Genomic DNA, 16471 nt, shown 5'->3' with positions numbered 1-16471 from the left:
TCTTATTACAAATGACACAGCATATATTTTTAAAGTAATCATTTGGTTAATTATGAAAGGGTTGAGGAAGTGGTAACGGCTGGAAAGAGCCTGGGCCTCAGTGATGTAATAGCAACAGTTGTGAGCTACCTTTAGTCCTGGAGTCCTGGAACCTTGAGATAGGTCAATAAGGCTAAAAATATATGTTATTTCTAGGTGTTGAGGACACAGAAATAAAAGAGACTGAGTCCTTTTTCCAAGCTGCTTAATTAATTGAAAGGAACAGAAAATGAATCCGAAAATAAATAAGATGATTTCAGGTACTGAAAAGTGTTATGAAGAAGATAAATAATAGTAAGGAATGACTCTAGTTACAATTGTCAGGAAAGGATCTCCAACAAAGTACATTTCAACTACGATCTGAAAAATGAAAAAGAGGCAGCTGTGTGAAGATTTAGGGGAGAGAGTTCCAAATGGAAAGAGGAGCAAATGATCCAGAAAACAGCATGATGTGTTCCAAAGACAAGGGATAAAAGTCCAGTGGTTAGAAAAAAGTGGACATAGAAGAGAGCGGAAGGACATGAGACCAGTAAAATGGCAATGGGAAGATCACGGAAGACCTTGTAGGACATGACACAGAGTTCAAAATTTTTTTTTTTAAATATTAACTGGTAGCCACTGCGATTTTAAATGGGGTAGTGAAATGATATGATATATACTTCAGAAAGATCATTTAGACTTCTGTGTAGTAGATATATGCTGGGGTAAGAATAGGCAGGAAGATATCTCAGTTAAGTGATGCTACTGAAACCTAAGGAGAAATAATGAAGGTTTGGACCAGAGAAACATTAATAAAGATAGTGAGAAGCTGCATATTTGGAATATATTTGGAGGAAATTCTTACAGGACATACCGAAGGGTAGAAAACAGAATATTTGAGAAAAGAATCATGGCTATTGACCTCATTCTTTCCTCACTTTCCTTGAAAAAATATTTCTATGTTACAAATAGAGAGAAGTAGTGTTTCTTTCCCTTCTCCTCACTTTTCATTTCTTCTCTAACTGGTTCCATGGCCTTTTTTCTTAACTTTTATCTTGGACATCATAATACGGAATTCAAAACTTTAAAAAACATAATACCCAACACCCAACAACAACAAAACCAAGCAAATAAAAAGTGTTTTTTATGCTACCAAGGTGAAGAAAAACATTTTGTTCGCCAATGTTTTCTTTTTGAAAGCCTATTTTGCCTCTCCTCTTCACAATGAGTGAATTATGAAGTCTGAGGTCAGAACAGTTGCACACTTAGCATCTCCTGCCTACATCAACATTTCTAACACCAAGAATGGAAATAGGATATTACATTCCTTTTCAAAATGAAAGCTAACTGTTGACATGAGGTTAAGAAAAGTACAAGAGAAATAATAATAACGATTATATTTTGAGTGCTTGCTTTGTGCCCAATATGGTTTTTCATGCTTTACTTATGTTAACTAATTTAACCCCAAACAGTCTTATGATGTATTTTAAAGATAAGAAACTGAGGCACTGAGGTGGAGAAACTTGCCCAAGTTCTCAGAATTAACACATGACAGAGCTGGTATTCAGTCTCAGGCAACCAGCTCCAAAGGCTATGTACTTTGCCAGCATGTGTACTGCTATTTTTTCTCATCTTGGTGCAGTTTTAGAAATAGTGGAAGAATGTCTGCTATTTCTAGCATCCTTTCTAATGATAAAGATAGAACCAACATAGCCTCTTAGTCTCTGAGGCAAGAGAAAATAACCCAAATGCTCATTGACCTCTGATGATGGATAATAGAGATAACCATATATGCTCACTTCCTAATGTCTCTCAAAATGAATGTATTCTAATTGTCTAACATGAACAAGGTTCAGTATTTTAAAAACATAAGTCTGAATTCTAAGTGTGGGAGGAGACATTAGTATGTTTTTTGTATGTTATCATCTTGAAAATTTACAATAAATCATAAGTATTATTATCCTAGTGTTATGAAAGGGATTCAAAAATGATGAATTTTCCCAGGGTTATACAGACAATGAACTTCAGAGTTAAAATGACCACTTTTATACATATTCAAATCCTCATGCATGTTTTAAAACAATATCCTATATTATTAGTGAATTATAAGAGCCAAAAGCACTTTTGCCTAGTTCCAAATATCACAGTAAAGTGATACTACATTTAACTGATGTAAAATGATGCCTCAGTAATTCTTTGAAGACAATAGAACTTTGATATAAAAACATCAATGAGAACAGGGTTGTTTCTTTGTTTTGTTTTCCTATTTATGTTAACCTTTATAATAAGAAACTTGAATGATTCTTGCAAAACAAAACCACAGTAGCGTAAAATGACATAAAAATATAAAATTGTTCTGAAGAGGAAAAATGATAAAAGCAATACGTGTTCTACTTTTCTTCAAGATTCATTAATCAGGGGTTCTATTTTTATTTTTATTTTTTCATTCACTCTGTTCATTCTGATGTATATGTTTTCTTTTCACGTTGACTGATTTTTTTTTTCTATATTTCATACCACTATTTTGTTCTATGGAGTGTTCTTTGATTGGGTGGCTTTTGTTCTGTGTATATATGTGTTTTCACTGCAAAAGAACCCTGCAGTAATAGTAAACTGATAAACCTACTTTAATCCTTCTGCAAATGGAATCCTCCAAAGACTGAGGCAATAACTTTAACCCAAAAGAATGAGTGCTCTGTAGCTAAGGAGACAGAATAATTGTTCAGTGGTGAAATGAATCGAAACCAGAACTAGACAGGAGTAAGTCCACTTTAGACAGGAATCTACAAGGTGTGCCGCTTATCTGGTCTGACCGCTTAGACTTCAGCACGCTGACTGGATAAGTCCATCTGATCTAGCTATCTACCTTAATCAGTACTTTACAAAGCTGAAAAAAAAAAAAAAGAAAAAAAAGAAGAATATCAATTAGAAATAACCAAAGTAAAACTATAAATTGAGAAACTGTATATGTAGTATTTTTATAATTTGTTTTAATTATTCATACTATAAATGACTCCTCTGTTCTAAGTTTAGAATGCTTTAGCTTATCCCATTTCGTTGCAGTATGTAGGCTTTTAGTCTTTCTCTGCCAGCGCCGTGATATGTGTCCACTGATTCCTAAAGCATTTCTGAACAGTCTGCGATGTGATTCGAAGGTGATGTCTGGAGGAAGATCACTGATTTGAGGTCTCAGACCCAGAGAACCAATCAGGAGGTGATCAGCTCGCACTACAGGGGAGTAAGGTTTCAGTGCTTCTGCAGTGGCGATGGTTCCACCCATGAGACGGACAGCGCGGTATGACCAGGTGTTCCTATGTTTCAGAGATCAGGAGGGATATCTGGGTGCACAGAGCTTCTGGGCACTTGAACATTGACTCCTCACGGATTTCTTCACCTGACTTTTGAGCTCTAGCAATTTTCGGACTATAGACTGAATTTAGGATGATTTTTAGGGTTGGGGCCAAACTATCAAAATACTACATTTATTCTTATCCTCTTTACCCAAATCACTTTTGGATTACTGCTCATTTCTTTTTCAGGTCTTCCCACAACAAATTTGTCCCAGCCTTCTCTGCAGAAAAAAAAACTGCCTTAAATAACATCATTGTCTCAATTCTGCTCCTAACCAACTTCTTTAAAAGACCTTTTATTTGCTTGTTTGTTTGTTTATTGCATTGGAGAAGAAAAAGGGAAACCTCTGTCAGACTTTCTGCTGCAGATACGTGAGCTACAAATTCTAGTGGTTTTAGTATTAATTCCTAAATCATTTTCAGGAAAAGGTAATAAAACAGGGGCCAACTTTTACTAAAGACATTTTTAAATTTTTTCACAAGTTTTCAGGTAGATAGATAGTGTAGAATTGTCCAAACATTGTCATATAATATGAATTATATGGTAGAATTGTCATGTAATTTACTGTACATATTTTAAGTGTATAATTTGATTAGTTTTGACAAGTATATACATCCATGAATTCATTACTATAATTGATAAATGAACATTTTTGTCACCTCATCAAACTATTCTCTACTTCCAATCCCTGATCTGATTTCTATTACTATAGACATTTTACATTTTCTAATGTCTTATGTAAATTTAATCATGCAATATATACTCTTTTTGTTCTAGCTTCTTTATTCAGCATGATATTGAGAGTTATCCAAATTGTTGTACTTACCAAGTTTTTTTCTTAGTGTTGCATTGAATTAATATACTACAATTCGTTAATCCATTTACCTACTGATGGACATTTGAGTCATTTCCAGTTTTGGATTATTTCAAATAAAGCTGCTATGAACTTTGATGTACAAGTCTTTATATGAACCTATATTTATAGAGTATGTTTATTTTTTAACTTTTCAATAAACCGACAAACTATTTTCTAAAGCACCTATGCCATTTGCCATTCTTACCAGAAATGCATGAGAGTTTCAGTTGCTTCATATTTTTGCCAGTACTCGATATGATCAGTTCTTTTACTTTTGGCCTTCCTAATGTTAGTGTAGTGTTATTTCATCGTGGGTTTAATTTGGATTTCTGGGACTAATTATCATGAGGATTTTTTATGTGCTTATTGTGTATCTTCTGCTTTAAATTCTATTTTCAAAATTTTTACCTACTATTTAATTTTTTTAAATTATTAAGTTATGAATTTTTTGAAATATATTTTGCACATAATTCGTGAGATGTATATGTCATAAACACTTTTGGCAGTATTTATTTTTGTTTCTTAATGGCATTTTTTAAAGAACTCAAGTTTTTAATTTTGATAAAATTTAATATGTAATTTTTTTTTAATTTTATGGCTCAAACCTTTTTTGTTCTAAGAAATCTTGTCCTGTTTCAAGGTCACAGTGCTTTTATCCTAGAAATTTTTTAAGTTCTAAGTAGTCAAACTAAAGTCAAACTAAAGTTCTTTTACTTTTTCTATACAGACACGCAGTTGCTCAAACACCGTTCGTTAGAAAGAAATTCCTTCCCCACCCCCACATTGAATTGCCTTGAAATGTTTGCTATAATGGAACTGATCACATATGTGCATGCCCATTTCTGTACTCTATTCTGTTCAGATTGTCCATACATCTATCTTTTACCAATAGAAAATTGTCTTGATTATGGTAGCTTTATATTAAATCTTAAAACCAAGGATGTAAATTTTTCAAGTTTATTTTTTCTTTGGGAATATTTTTTTGTATTAATCCTTTATGTGTTTTAGATTTGTGTTCCCTATTCTCTTTGTTAAAAGGTAATGTGCTTTAGAGGGTTTTTTATTCATAATTGCAGAGCTCAAAATATTTTACACTGTATACCTAAGGAGATTTTCCTCTCCTCTAATATGATCTGTGTTTGGGGAAGGAACGTCTTTTCTTTTCCTCAGATACCCTTAAGTTTAGTTTTTGCAATAAGAGGCCTTGATAGTCCTTGGATTGCTATTTTAATAGAAAAGGTACTGAAGTTCTTCTGGTTAGAGATAGTGTACAATTGATAGAGGCTTGTTAAGAGTTAGAACATCTTGGACATTGCCTTGAGGTTTGGGCTATCAGAATTTCATAAGGAACTTTGGAAAAAAACAAGACTAGATAAAAGTGTTGTTGGAAACTAAGACCTAGAGCTAAATGTGCTGTCAAAGAAGATGGAAGTGGGATACAGACCCTGAAAACCAAGAAGTAAGTTTAATAAGGAGCTGCAGGAAGAGGATAAGTGGAGAATCAACCTGGAGTATTGATCATGTAACTTCTTTTCATTTGTTTATTTTAGTGAATGGAAGGAAGAAACACATTTAAAGTAGCAAGATAGACACTTTATCTTATAAGTATTGAGTGCTCACCCCACATGCCAGAATACTGTTCTAAGAATTTGCATGAATTAACTGATTTACACCTCAGAACAACCCAATGAGGTTGATTTATTATGAACTCCATTTTAGAAAAGCAAGGTACAAAGAGACATCAAGAAACTTCATTAATTCATGTAACTAGTAAGGGGGGAAAGGGTACTGAGGTGTGTGGGCTCAGATTTGAACCCAGACAATCCAATCTATTGTCTTCCTTTCTGGGTGACTTCACCAGGTTAGGCAGAAATAAGCATCATGCTGGGTTTTCTTTAGATTTATGAGTGGTTCTTTTGTTGAACAATATACCTGTCATTTTATGTAAGCAGTTCAGGTATCCAAAATTATAATCTCATCCCAGAAATAAAGTTAGCTTGAATAGAGAAACAAGACACATAAAATGTGCAATTCTTAGCCTATAGAGTTCAAGGTAAGCTTCAGGCTCTTTGTTACAAGTATCACAAGCTTCGTGCCACCCTCCATATTTTATGAATGCCATTCTTTCCCTTCTAATAGTTCTCATAAATTTTACAAGCACATACTGTACTTATTTTTGGCCCATTTGACAATACTTAAGCTTGAGAATGCAAAATTTTATACTGGATTTGGCCTGGGTAAGGTGTTTTTCTTTATAAACAGCTGTATACATTCTCACACTTTCTTTGCATCATTCCTAAGCTGGAGAGATCTTAGAGTTTTACTATTTTTTTTTCCATTTAAAAATATATTTATGCCAGTATTCTAAGAAAGCTTTTTTAGGACTGAAGTGATTCCTTATTGTAAACTGTTGAAAAAGAAGTACTTTAGACCTCAGCGAAGTGAAGGAATACATAGAGATTCAAGAAAACTTCCTCAGTAGCAGTGTAGTATCTGAGTTTTTTTCTTGGTATTTGGAATTGGTTCATGAACTGAGAAAGCAAATTAGTAATATCTTCTCTAGGGTTTAGTCCTTCTTCAAAAGTATTTATGCATTAACAACAGAAGAGTGCTAAGTACCCATACATTTTTATTCTTCATAATTTTAGATATTTTTAGAAGAGCCACTTCTACTCTGAATTCTTAAAGTATTGTGGCATAGACTTTATGGTTAGATAAATTTAGGATGGCATCTGCTTTTACTTATTCTTTATATGGATGGTGGTCAAATTTCATAATTTCCCCTGCCTATAAGTAAAATGATAAAACTATTAATAATAATGGTCACAATGACAAAATCTACTTAGCACTTACCAGATACATATATGCTATTTTCAGCCTCACAACAGCATTGTTACTTGGACATCACTGTGATATAAGGAAATTAAGCTTAAAGAGGAAATGAAAAGGAAGAAAGAATCTTGCCTGTATTGATATACCCCATAGAGCAGAGCCCGGATATAGACTGAAGCTATGAGTTCATATTACTTGCTCTAGCACCTTTGTTGGCTTAGGGCAGAGCTGAGCCCACAGTAAGCATCAAAAATCGATTTACTAAGAAGCTAATAGGGTTTCAAGACCATTCAATTGCATAGACACCTTTTAAAACTCTGTATCTAAACTTGTATTTATGCTTTTGTGTACATTTTCTTATACATGGCTTCACAAATCATGTAAATTTTCAACCTTGCTAAACCTGGATCTGCCTCAACTGGGCACTCAATTAACGTTAGATATTGTAAGCACCCACTTACTATTGCTACTTATTATAATATTCATGGAGTTAATTTGTGCTGAAGTGGCAATTTTCCAGCTACTCCATCTCTTCTTTGCTTCTCGTTTACCAGCAACATGTACCTTCTGTCGATTCTTTGTTTACCCAGTATTATCTGCATGGCTTGCCATACTATATACTAACTTAAAGAGAGATATGTATATAAAAGCCTTTGTCAAATATGAAGTACAAAACATGAGTTTTTATCACTGCTATCAGTGGACACATTCTTTTAAAAAGTGAGACGACATCGTGGAGAAATAGTCTCTCTAGTTGCGTTGTACATCTCACCACTCACTGCTTCTACAGTCTACTATTTGTGAGACTGAGTAAAATACTAAGTGTTCTATGAATTTCTCTTGACCTTGAAATCTATATAATGGCAATGATAAAAACAGTGAAAGTCATTATCATGACAATAATTATACCAGGAACTGGTTATTGATGTAATTATAAGCCAAATAGTAGGTGGTGGAGTCAACATTGGGACTCAGATCTATGATCCCAAAACCCATGATCTAACCTCCACACTCTCTGGGCTCCCTCTATTCAATGTTATCCAGACTACTATCACCTCAATTCAGCTACATTAAGTATGGGTATAAATAGTAAATTGATTCAGAAGGAGAAAACCTCGAAAAACTAAACTCTTTATGTCTGGAGTGTTCAGACAAATCACAGAGTTAATTATATATTCTAAAATTATGCAAATGATCTTTTTAGTTGTGAATTAATCAATGTTAATCACTTGAAAAATAGCTTTTAAGTTATTTTTTTCTTAGAGATCTGTCAGAGCAGTTGAAATTCTCTTAGTAAGCTTCCTTTTTAAAAGTTCCTTCCTTTTTTTTTTTTTTTTTTTTGGCGGATGAAGACTACTTGAGTTATTTTGGTGTTGAGCAACAGTCACAGTGGGTGATTAAATTAGAGGCAGGTGTAAAACCCCTATGAGTTACCAGGGCTCTGTTTTCTGATCACTGGGGTTATGGCAATAAATTTCTGACACTCGAACACCTTTCTTTTGTGTAAGAGAAAAAGATACTAATGTGACCTGCTATTTAGAAAGAGGAGTCAATAAAGAAATAAAATAAATATTAGATGAGGAAAATGTGGTTCGTCTGTTATTTGAATTTGAAAGCAACACATTCTCAGCTGTGAGTATTTCGAGAACACGTTAAGAAAAATGCAAATAGAGAAAATGAAATGGCAATCCTCTTTTCTTATCAGTAAACAGTAACTCTCCATTCATTTTCAAAAGACTTTAATCTAGTGGTGTTAAGTAAAGTTTCTGAAGGTCCTCTGGTAATGCAGCTCATTTCAGTTTGTTATTGACCTTTACGAAAACAACAGAATTATAGGAATATGATTATAAATAACATGGGAAAATGCTCCAAACACATCATGAACAGGAGATTTGACTCCTGAATTTCTGGGCATCTCAAGTTGCTATTATTTATCTTTCAGATATAATTAGAGATATATTTTCAATATGCGTTTTGCATAATGCATATATATATATATATATATTTTTTTTTTTTTCTCCTAAATAGTATCTCATAGTACCTGGATATTTTGGGTAGCAATATAAAAATTCTGAGCTCTCTTAAACTAAATTACAGTGGGCTGGAGAATGAGAAAAAGAGACAATAGTATTTTACCAGTTAATAACTGTGGGCCAACTAACCACAGACGGCTCCAGAATATATGCTGGAACTTTGATCAACTTCTTTAGGATCACCAGATGCCACCACATCCTGCATGAACTTTCAGGACTATGGCCTACCACCAATTAAAGGAGTAAATATTTCTTCAGAACAGACCGTGCACTAATCCTAGAACTGACCCCCATTCACCTTTTTCCACTTCCCTCACCTGAAGACAAAGTAAATTCTTTCAAAATAACTTGACGTAAAGTATAAAAAAGCTTGTCAACTCCAGGACAGCAGACATATTATCTGGCCCATCTAGCCCTGCTGCTGGTGGTTTAGACTTCATGTCCCAGGACCTGGTTCTTATATGGCTAGTATTTGGCTCAATAACTCCTTTCTTTTAGAAAACATTTTGCTGTGAAGCTTTTGTTTAGCATGGTTATCACAAACTAATTTTTAACATGAAAATTAATATATTGCTCTTAGGCATCTGATATGTTTTGACAGATCTATGATTTTTGTCCCCACTTTCAAATACTGCATTAATTTTTTTTTTTGGAAAAAATGTTCTTGAATGTAAGTCTTTGTTTCCTTTGATGGTTCTTGCATTCTGTGATTCTTAAATTTAGCAGCTTTATATGGCTTGAAAGGCAGATTAATTGTTAATCAGATATGGTTTGATTTCTCTACTACACATTTATAAAGTGAATGTACATAGGGTATGATTCTTCCTGGGTCAGAGTGAATTATCCTGATAGACCTGCAAATTAGGCATTATATCTAGAAATTAATAATCCAGAATATTTTTTACTGTGCAATCACAGGGGCATTCAGGTCACAGTTTTGTATAATTATACTTGATAAAATAGAATTCACTTTACTCAAGGTGAAAACTAATAAAAACATTTAGATTTTGAAAACAATGGGCATGCATATTTTCTAGTATTTACTATAGTTTCAAATATTGATAAAACCTTGAAATGCTGGCAGTCTGTTGCATGGTAATCTGTTGAAAACTTTGAGAGAGGAGAATTACATTATCAGTAAAATCCTGATGTTATCAAAATGAATTTTGTGGTGGTCTACGGGTAGGAGGCGTGGCGTAAGGATTTGTCCTGAATTATTGGCTGTGTGTTGCATCAGGTATCAGCATTCTATCAAGTTGTTCTTGTCTTTCGTTGACTTGACATTTTGAAGGGGAATGTTGAGAGAACTGTATGATATTATTTCTTTGTGCTCTGTACCCTGTTGCCACCTTGGTCTTTTTTCCTGCTTAGTACAGGAAGCATGCTGCCGGGTGAGATTCTTCTAGAAGGACTTGTATCTGTGCCAAAGTAGACAGTAGGTGACATCATAGGAGCAGCATGCTGGCTAGAGGACCCAGGGGAGCACCCCTTTGCCTGTCCCTTTGCCTAGGCTCCTGGTGGGTTGGGGATAGGGGGAAAGTAGATGGAGACTTTCCCTTGGGCCACAGGTGTTTCAGCCTGAGCCCCAAAACTTGAAAACAAGCTGCAGCGTTTGTAATCTAAAGTCATCTCCATTTGCTCCCCCTCCCGCCCCCTCCTGTGGGAACACATGGCTTTGGGGGTGTCTGCTAGAAAAAGAAGTAGTGGGCAGTGGCCGAGAAAATGTCTGTTCCCAGCCGCTGAGGTCTCTGCTCAGCCAGCCATTGCTTTTCCAAGAGGAGGGAGCTACAGGGACTTGAGTGAGTTGCTGGGACCAGGTTCATTAGCTCCACAATCCTTGTGTGTAATTGACATGGTGTGCCATGGGGCACGGGAAGAGGATCAAAAAGCAAAGCTTTTGAGTTGTCTCCTGGGGCCCAACTTGCTGGAGACAGTGGAGAGCTGCCTTCATTCCTGTTGCATGGCTGGTTCATTTGTGCTTAGGCGAAAGGACAGAGTGAGCCATGTATGCCAGAAACCTAAGTCACATTTGAGACTGTGCTGAGGATGGCACCAGGCAGGGGATGGTGTAAGGGGAAAGGACATTTTCATCTCCCAAAGTCCTGGGCTTTCCCGGGGCTCTTCCTGCATGGCTGTCTTAGACTGGGAAGAATTCTTCCCTTCTCCTCTGGGAGTCACCTGCCTGCCTGCAGACTCCTTGAGGTCAGAGGTGACCGCACCTCTGCTTCTGCCCCATTGGTCACAGCAGCTCTCTTTCCACTGCTCAAATAGCAGTGAGGTTTTACACTTTCAATGTAGTTGAGACCGGGTGTAAGTTATTGTTTGCTTTAGAAAGAATTGTGTTCTCTGTATATTTAAAGAAAGGAAATCTCTAAATTGTAACAAAATAAAACTTTTTTTGACAATTTGGAGATAAATTAATTGTAAAATGACATATTTTAAAAAATCTAAATACTATTTTATTTTAAAAGATGTGCACATTACAGAAGTCATTTAAATGCTCAATAAATCCTTACTGAGTGAGGCTTGATGTAACCTAGTAAAATCAAAATTCATTAATTTGAGGGCCCAAAAAGGAAACACACTAATAACTAAGGGTATTATATTTTCCCAAAGGTAGACTAATTGTTTTTGTAATCCTAAAGGTTTAGCAATCATTTTAATTTTGTTTTAGGTGAATTAAAAAAACCATCCTAAAATAAAGAGGCAGGATATGGAATGTTTGAAATCTTACTTCACTTCTCATTTCTTATAGTCATTTCACTTTGATTTATTATATATAAATTTACTTCTTGATTTTTGACAGCTTATTATGAAAATAAATGGAATATAAGAAACTGGGAAGTTATGATTACTAAGAGTAAGATGGTTTATAATTGCTCTGAAACTACTTAAATATTTTACATACATATATTTTTTTGGTGACAGAAACAGAAGGAACCTATAAAAGAAAAACTTTCAGTGAAGGTATTATGGACACTTTTCTGGCCTTTAGAGGTTGAAGTTTGTCAGTTTCACAACTATGTCCGTGACCAAACCTTCTGACTCTATTTCTATGCCTACGCAAGTCACCTATATCCATTTTCCACTATCTAATATGAAAAACTTCAACTTTTCTTTTGCTTCCACCAGGAATCTAATCTTAATAAGAAAGGTTACAATGTAAAGTACTCAGTACCATCAAACCCACTTTTAGTTTCTTGGAAATGAATCTAAGATGACCAACTTACTCTGATTTACCCAGAACTACCCTAGTTTTAAAACTGAAAATCCTAGGTTCTGGGGGCAAACCAGAATGGTTGGTAACCCTGGGATCCCTCATTCTCAGTGGTCTTCCAAACTTCAATACTCCTGTTTTGTCAACCTCGCTGATGTTGAGATATTGTGCCTTCTCCAGACACTCTAGAATTTGGGAGAATACATTTTTGAACACCTCTCTCTGAATGAAAAATAAAAGCACCATTTTCCTAGCAAGTTTTGCTGCACCAATTTTTATCTGAGGCATAGAAAAAGCATGGCATTTACTTGACATTTCTATGACTCATCTCCTCCCTAGTGGCTGGGCAAAGATTTTCTCTGAGTTGCATCCTGGGAGAAAATGCTTCCTGGTTGCTTATGTTTGGGGAGCATTCATGCCTAGCCTATGGAGATTTCCACTCTTGGCTGGTCAGAGAGTGGGTTCTTCTATCAATAAATCTTACCGAGAAGTCCAGGACACTGGAGAATGTGCACTTTTTGTTATATTAAACTCATCAGTAGATTTCATAATCTGACTGACAGGCTGAATTCTTAGCTAGGGTCCACACTTCTGTCACCATTTGACTCAAAGCCCCAGTCCCTGTGTCTGAGTCTCACACTGGGGAGGAACATAATTAGATGGACGTCTTATCTGCCTTCTGCTAAGTGAATGTGATGCAGAGCCTGCACTGCTTCTTTTGAGGCTGGAAAACTTATAATTATGGCTTCTGCCATATTACATGACCTTAATTTTGGAACAAAGAAAATAGATCGCCTCAGAGAAAAGGTCTGTTCCAAGATACATCTTTAGTCCCAAGTGGAAGTACAGCATAATGACAGAGACCGCAGACTGACTTCCTGACCATTACCTGTTCCCCTGGGCATACAACTAGGTCACATTTTTCAGTTTCCATGGCAATGAAATATACTTATGTGAACTGAGTTACAACCAATAAAATATGAATGGAAGTGATGTCACTTCAGGACTGGTCCATAAAAACCTGCCATTTGCCATCCTCCATGTTGTTTAAAATCTCTGGCTTGATGCAGGTGAGCATAGCCACCTTGAAATTCATATATTGAAGATTACAGAACTATAAGACAGAAGCATAGGTCTCTAAACAAGTGTTTGAAGGAAAAGTGCCTTGAAACAGGAAAACCCATATTGAATTTTATATGAAGGAGAAATAAATTTCTATTTTGTCAAGCTACTAAACTTTTGAATTTTGTTTATATAGTGCCTAGTGTTACTTTAAATAATATGCAGAATGGTTAAGGTAAGATTTTAGAACCAAGCTGCAGGAGCACAAGTCTTGGCTATTCTACATACTAGCTTTATATTCTTGAGCAAATATCATTCCTTTCTGTGCCTTAGTTCTCTTATCAAAAAATGGAAATAATGATGGCACCTACCTCCTAGCATTGCTGTGAGGATTAAAAAATTTCTTATATGTAAAGCACTTAGAACAGAGTCTGACACCTAAGAAGTATTATGTAAGTATTATTATTTTTCATGAGTCTGAGTTTCTACAGTAATTTTTTATTATATATTCCTCTATAGCAACATCTTTTCTGATTGGCCTTAATTTTTCAACATTACTACACTGGATCTTATTTGAAGATTGCTTATTCATGGTTGAAGTTTTGCAACTATACATACCACTGCCGGATTCTGCAACTCTCTGTTAATTGTCATTGTTTTTCACATCCTATACAATATATACAATTCATTGGCTTTTAATATATTCACAGAGTTGTCTGTTGACAGTCATAATTTTTTCTCTCGATTTCTAAGGGCTCCTACACTTGTAATATTTTAGGAATTTGTTACAATTATGACTCCAAATTCTAAATTTTTCTGTCCCTTCGCTGGATTCATTGCTAGGATTTCTGAGTTTTCACCTCTGAGAAATTGTTCTCAGTCAGTTGCACTTTAGCTATTCAGCTTCAAGGGACTACTATTTTATTAAGTGAAGTGGGATAGGAATCTTTTTATTTTTTCTTGCTTGTCATTTATATTTCGTTAAGTACTTTTTAAAATCCCCACAGCTTTATTGAAATATTATTCTATTTCAATAAATATATACAATGTAATGATTTGATATGCATATATATTGCAAAATGATTATCACAATAAGGTTAGTTAGCGCCTCCATTCCCTCACATAGTTACCTTTTATTTTGCATGTGGTGATAAAATTTAAGATCTACTCTCTTAAAACTTTTAAGTATACAATTCAAATTTTTTAATTATATTTTCACATGCTGTACATTAGATCTTCAGAACTTCTTATCTTGTAGCTGGGAATTTGTACCCTTTGACTACTATCTGCTCAATTTCTCCCAAACCCCAGGCCTTGGTAACCACCATTCTAGTCTCTATTTTTATGAATTCAACCTTTTATAGATTCTGCATATAACTGGGAATATACAGTATTTGTCTTTTTCTGACTTATTTCACTTAGCTAAATGCCCTCAAAGTCATTGTATATTATTGCAAAAAGCAGGATTTTCTTTCTTTTTTTTATTATGGCTGAATAATATTCTATTGTATGTATGTACCATATTTTCTTTATTCATTCATCCACTGATGGATACTTAGGTTGTTTCCACATCTTGACTATTGTAAATAATGTTACAGTGATCATGGAGGCACAGATATCTCTCTGAGATTGTGTTTTAATTTCCTTTGGATCATATGATAGGTCTAGTTTTAAATTTTTGAAGAAATTTCATGCTGTTTTACATAGCGACTGTACCAGTCAACATTTAAGATGTGGTTCTTCAGCAGTCCAAAATATCTGCCATGATAAATTATTTTTTCCCTTAGAGTAAAGACTTCAATTTCTTAAGGAAGTTTATGTCATCAAGGATGGATTGAAATCCAACTTCTTGTCTAAAATCTTCCAGTTGATTTACTCATTCTAGTAAATCATATAATAAACTTCCGTATTTCTCTAGATGACTTAACATAAAATAGTTCATCTCCTGCCAAAGGCTATGATACTACTCGCAGTAGTTTCAACGACTTTCTAGGTGACATCTCAAGGATTATGCATTCAATCAAGGGGAAGATAAACTCTTGATGTAGTGTAAGGGTGGTGATTTAAGTTTCTAATTCTAGTAGTTAGTTCAAAAATCCTAGATGAGCTACCAAATGTAAGCGTGAGGACCAATGGATCTTTTTTTATACCAGATGGACACAGCTCTGACCCAGGGCATATGACTTCTTGCTGCATTCAGCTCTTGCTCACCCCTAGGCCAAATGCATTTTGTGCTTGCACACAGCTATACTGTGGCTTACTTAAATCTCCCGATTTTATCTAACTTTCTCACCTTCTTGGGTATCTCTATTCCTAAATTCAAATAGATTGACTAGATTTGCCTCTATTGACTTGCCAGAAATTCTATCTCAGGTACATTGTGATTTTTGTAGTTTCGGTGAATATTTGCAAGAAGCGGTTGCAGTTAGAGTATCTTACAAAGTGTGTGAATTTCTTCCTCTAGTTAACTCCAACTTTGCTTCCTCTATTTGTTGTGGCAGATCTCCTCCTAACAATTTAGATAGTTTTGTAACCATCTAAAAGCCCCACTCCTAATATGGAACCCTCCTTGCTAGACATAATGCTAGAATTTATAGTCACGTTTGTGCATTGCAATTGATTTTCCCTGGAGACAACCTTGCAACCAACAGGATTTTTCAACTGTCCACATTCCCTCTAGGAAAACTATAGTAAGTAAACTTTTCTCGATCTCTATGAAACAAATAACCATCAAATATGTTTTAGAAAGGTCAGAGAGTTTTCAAATATTTTGAAGAAATCATATATTGTAGATGTCTAATAATAATAATAATACTAATAATAATAAAACAATGAACAAGAGACCTATGATGTGATATGTATTAAAAATTTAGTAGATTTTTTAATTTATGTCAAAATTTATGGTATGTCAAAAGACCATGGAATCTGGACTGTGTTACTTTTATCATAATAAAAAATGCTATAAATGTGCTACTGAGAATTAAGTAACGAAAAGATTTTGTCATATGAAAGAAAATTTTAAAACAGTTTTTCTTCTAGCTGTCACATTTCATTTAGATACCAATTGTCTATAATTGCAATTCTCTCAATCGAAATGTCAAC

Source organism: Rousettus aegyptiacus, unplaced genomic scaffold, assembly GCF_014176215.1.
Source record: "Rousettus aegyptiacus isolate mRouAeg1 unplaced genomic scaffold, mRouAeg1.p scaffold_m13_p_1, whole genome shotgun sequence".
Taxonomy (NCBI): domain Eukaryota; kingdom Metazoa; phylum Chordata; class Mammalia; order Chiroptera; family Pteropodidae; genus Rousettus; species Rousettus aegyptiacus.
The sequence above is the reverse complement of the archived record's forward strand: the minus strand, read 5'-3'. Positions refer to the sequence as shown.